Source organism: Gossypium arboreum, chromosome 10 (genome assembly GCF_025698485.1).
Source record: "Gossypium arboreum isolate Shixiya-1 chromosome 10, ASM2569848v2, whole genome shotgun sequence".
NCBI lineage: Eukaryota > Viridiplantae > Streptophyta > Magnoliopsida > Malvales > Malvaceae > Gossypium > Gossypium arboreum.
The window spans coordinates 39,071,283-39,077,285 of record NC_069079.1 but is presented as its reverse complement, the minus strand read 5'-3'; positions in this window follow the sequence as shown (position 1 = coordinate 39,077,285).

Sequence of the window (6,003 nt, the reverse complement as noted above, 5' to 3'; positions counted from 1 at the left end):
GTATATTGAATTTATGGTTATATGAACTTACTAAGCTCCATAGCTTACTTTGTTTATTTTTTCATGTTTTATAGTGTAATCAAAGCTAGCTCAGATTCGGGAATCGTTGGAGACTTCATCACACTATCCAACTATCACCTTGGTAGTTTTGAACTTAAGTATTTTGGTATATGGCATGTATAGGGTAATGGTCATTTTGATATATAGTTTATTAATGAATCTAGTCATTTGAAATGGCTTGTAAATGTTTAAAGCTTGGTTATGTATTTAGCCATGAGAGTTGGCTTATTTTGGTAAATTTTATCATGTATAAATTTGTGCATATGGCTTGTGTTGTGAGTTTGATAATGGTTATGTGATGCTAGTTGGTATTTGGTATTTGGTAATTAGGGGTACTAAATGGTTGTGAATTGAATTTGGCATGTTTGTGAGATTAGGTTAAATGATGCAAGGTTGAAAGTGATTGTATTGTTGATTTGAGATTATGAGTTTTGGGTATGAATTGAATGGCACATTTTGGTATTGATATGATTGATATTGGTTAGCATTGAAATGGTAGGAATTATGCTTGATTGAGGTTGGTTGAATGCCTAATTATACCATGTTTTTGTGCCAATTGGGTTGGTTTAAGCATGTGTAAAGTTGGGTGGCAAATTGGCTTGGTAAATAGCCTATTTTTATGTAAACATGGGCAGAGACATGGGAATGTGTCTCAGCCATGTGTGACACACGGTTATGATACATGGCCGTGTGTCCCCTAGTGTTGAATTAAAAATCAAGTTAGTATGCTCCACACGGGCCAGCACATGAGCATGTGATTGGTCATGTAGAATAAGTTAGTATACCCTACAGGTTTGGCACGGCCTAGCACACGGCCTGGCACATGGGCGTGTGAGGCCATTTCGAAAGGCACACGAGCTGGTCACACGGGCATGTGGTTTGTAACACCCCTAACCCGTATCTGCTGCTAGAACAGGGTTTCGAAGCATTACTACCATTTACAGATCACTAAAAAAAATTTAAATACTTACCGATTCAATGCATCATATAAATAAATATATTACCATTCAATCAACAGTTTGACACTTGTATAAGCATCAAACAGCAACATTGTTAGTATACTTGCACATATCTCATATAAATTCAACATTGATATATCTATTTTCCCGACATATCGCACTTGAGTTTAATAATAGTCTCAACTTACATAATTTCCTTGTATCAACATATCAAAGATAATCATATATGTACATCTCATGAAACATATCATGCTCTTCTGTTTCTTCATAAGCATATATCATTCATTTCATTATATCAATATTTCATGCTCCATCATTTCCATATATTTTATGTATATTTATTCGGTAATAGCTTATATCAAACTTAACATAAATTATATTCCATGTACTTATACTTATTTCATTTATCTATCTTCATAATTATTTCATATAACCATTCGTCATCCGATACATATTACACGAATATCAATTGTTCAACAGATGTTAGGCGTCTCCCATCCACGGTCTTATTTATCTTTGACATGATGCCATAGTGTCTTTCAACTATGGTCTTACTCATTTTTCGTCATGTTGCCATGGTATCTTTCAACCATGGTCTTGTTCATTTCATATCACGTTGCCATGGTATCTTTCAACCATGGTCTTACACATTTCATATCGAGTTGCCATGGTCTCTTTCAACCATGGTCTTACACATTTCATATCAGTGCCATGGTATCTTTCAACCATGGTCTTACACATTTCATATCGAGAGCACACTCCGCTGAACCTCATCCTTACAGTGGGATTACCGGTCAAAGCTAAATCTCAGTAATATAAACTCATAGAGTATTGTCGGGATTACCGGTCAAAGCTAAATCCTCGCAACAACAATTACTCTAATGAGCTTGGATCCAATTACCAGTCAAAGCTAAATTCAGACCCTAATTGGATTACCCGTCCGTGCTAAATCCATTTTACACGTATTCTTGGGAGGGCTATATCGAATAGGATCACCCGTCCAAGCTAGATCCTTTTTACCGTCAATTCCTTTTCAGAGATCCATCGAATTTTCCTTTCATTCAACTGGGATTTATTTTCAATTTATATCGAGTATTATCAATATTTCATCAAATATCATGAATTGAACATTCAAATCATATTTTCATCACATAACCACATATTTCAAGTATTTAAAATACAATTCAAGTTACACAAACTTACCTCATTGCTTGTGTGTGTTTATAATTTCATTAATCCGATATCTTTTCTTTTCCACGATCAAGTCTCATATTTGAGTCGTCCAGATCTTTATAAATAAATTTGATCATCATTTTCATTCATTTCATCTTCTAATGCATTTAATTAATGCTCTAGGCAAAATTACCATTTTGCCCCTAAACTTTTAATTAATGACGATTTCGTCCTTAGGGTCAGGAAAATAAAATTCTTGCAATTTAATCCTTATTTCCAGCTATTATTCTCATATATATTGATAACAATCCATGAATTCTATAAAATATCAGAATTTTCCATAATTTCAACACTTTTCAATTTAATCCCTAAAACATGTTTTCCCCCGATCTTGAACTAAATTAATAATTTCATTCAATTTTGTAATTTAAATAATAAAATAATCCATTTCATGCAATTTGGTCATTTCTGACATTTTTACAAAATTAGCCATAAAGTTTTACTTTTATTCAATTTAGTCCCTAAGCCTAAAATATGCAAATTAGCCATGCTTAATGAATATTCATATATGTTTTCCTCCTCCTCCTCTCCATTCCACATCCTTGATGTATGTAGCACACTTGTAAGTAACATTATCTATAATCTTTATTATTTACTTTTATGAATATTCAAGCTGTCCATCTGTATCATAGTCACTAAATTATTTATATCTGAAGCTATAGAACTCCAAAATTAAGATCCGCTAATTTTCCCTGAAACTAGACTCATATATCTTCTTACCATAAAATTTTAAGAATTTTTTATTTAGTAAATAAGTACATTTTATTCTTTAAAGTTACCCCTATTCTGCTGTCTGACAGTTGTGACCCTTCTTCACTAAAAACTAATTATCTCCTTGTACAGAATTCGAATGATGTTCATATTTATTTATATTGAAAATATACTCATTAAGGATTCTAAACATATAAATTTAAGCCCCTAATTATTTTTATCCAATTTTTTTATGATTTTACAAATTCAGAATAGGGGAACCCAAAATCATTCTGACCTTGTCTCACAAAATTCATCATATATCATGATTTAGAATTCCATTGCTTACATAATTTCTACCATAAGAAACTAGACTTAATAAGCTTTAATTTCATATTTTATTCATCCTATAATTAGATTTCTACAATTTTTGATGATTTTTCAAAGTTAGACTACTGCTGCTGTCCAAAACTGTTTTAGTACAAGATATTAATTACCATGTTATAACATCCTTATTTTCTTTTTCTACACCATTTCTCATCACTTTCTCTTATTTTCTTCTTCACTAACATATCAAGAACATAGGACCTTATGTAAGAAAACTCTACTATAACATTATTTCCATGCTTTATTAATAATAACAAACTTAAAAACATATTGAAATCTTGATGTACTTACCTTTTTTTATTGACTTCAATCTTTAACTTGATTTTTCTCTCTTCTCCAGCTTCGATTTCTTGAATCCAACTTGATATTCTTGCTCCCCATCATCTCCTTGCTATCTTTCTCTCTTGATGGCTATGGAAATTCTTTCAATTTTTAGGTGAAAATAATGAATTTTTGGTGGAATGACTAAATTGTAAAGAAAGTATGTAACGACCCAAAATCCGTGGGCACCAGAAAAGTGTGTTATCGGGCCTCCGTCTTAGTGAAATAAGTTCGAAAATAACTATTAAAAAAATATTTATGAGTCTAGTAGTGTGTTTAATTAGGTTTTAATTAAGTAAATTTAGCTTAATTTAGAGTAATTAGTAAAAAGGATTAAATTGAATAAAGGATGAAAGTTAAATTGTAGATTAAAAGAAAATGAAGAGGACCAAAATGGAAAATAGACCATTTAGTATAGTTGAGGCGGCAAACAAAGAAAAAATCTAAAGATTTCTCTAGATTATTATTGAATTATAAATTATAAATTATTATTAACTATTATTATTAAATAATATTATATATATATGTATATAAAACAAATGAAGAAAAGAATAAAAAGAAACAAAGAAGAATAAGAAACAGAGAGCATTCGAAAAACAGGGAAGAAAAGGAAAGAAAAGAAAAGGGAAAATTGAGATTTTGAAGCTTCAAACTTATTTGGTAAGCTAAATTTAGTCCTTTTCTCTTAATTTTGATGTTTTAAAAGCTTTAGAACAAAGTTTTGATGAAATTAAGTTGATATTTTGAAAGTTATTAGATTTCTAAATATTGTTCATGTTGAATAAAAAGATGAATTAGGGTTAAATTGATAGGAATTCAAGTTAGAAATGAAATAAGGATTGAATTGCAAAGTAAACTATAAGTTTTGTGTTTTAGGGACTAAATTGAGGAAAATTCGAACTAAGAAAATATGTTGAAAATTTAATAGTTAAATTTGAGTTTAAATGAAATTTGAATAGGAATAAGGTGTGAATTGGTGTTATAAATTTGGTTATTAATATTTTACATCAAAACAGTTTTGGGAAGTAGCAATGGTCTAACTTTGAAAATTCACTAAAAATTGTATAAATTGAACTAGAGGATGAAAAAAATATGTAATTAAAACTTATTGAGTCTAGTTTCTTATAGTATAAATAGTGTAAACAATGAATTGATGAATCAAGAGATATTTGAAATTTTGTAAGACTGGTTCGGGGTGATTTCGAGATGCCCTGTTTTAAATTTGGAAAATCATTAAAAATTGTACAAAAATTATTATGGAGTGTAATTTATATATGTGAACTCCTTAATGAATCTAGTTTCAAAATAAATAAACAAGAACCTTGTTCGAGTTTTGTACAATGAGATAATTTATTTTTAGTAGAGAGAGGTCAGAACTGTCAAATGAAATAACAGGGGAGTATTTAACGAATAAACTGTACTAAATGACTAGACCAAAAATTCTGGAAATTTTATGGTTAGAAGATATATGAGTCTAGTTTTAAGGAAAATTTACGGATATTAATTTGGAGTTTCGTAGCTCAAGATATAAATAATTTATTAATAATGACTCAAGTAGACAGCTTAATGGTGAAATTATATATATACATTAAAAATGGTTAAATTTGCATGTTTAGGCCCATGAATTAAATTGAATCATGTTGTATTGATGATTATAAATTATTATTTTCAGTAGCCAACAAAGAACCTGAAGCATCAAGCATCGAAAGGAAAGGAGAAAGTCATCGAGGACTAAAACGGAGAATTACGTGTGTATTACTATAATTTGAATTTTAATTATTATTGATTGCTGAATTTTTATTGTTACGTATGGTAAGTAAGACTTGAGGTAAGTATGTGAAATTGATATGAATATTGAGTGAAAATGAAAGTGATGCAAATTGAATCAAATTGAATTGAATAAGTGAATTATGGAATATGTAATTATTTGAAAAGTGTATTGATTGAAAAATGATTGGTGATTTGAATTGTGAATTGAAAGTGATATAGGATTGAGAAAGTGAATTGAATACCCTATTAACTAGTCGGGCTGAGTCGGATATAATTGGCATGCCATAGGATTGGAAGTGTTCAGGATACTTGACCTCGAGTCGATGAGACACTGGGTGTCACTATATTTCTTCGGATAGATTCGATGAGGTACTGGGTACCAACTTTACTTGACTAGGCCGATGAGACACTGGGTGTCAATTATTACTTGAACTATCCGATGAGGCACTGGGTGCCATATTGGTGTGTTTGGTTGGATCCGTATCCGCCAAAGTCCGAAAGTTACGTTAATAGGGTGAAAAATTGAAATGTGAATTTGAGGCATTGAAATGAGAAGAATTACTAATTGAAATTGGAATTGTAA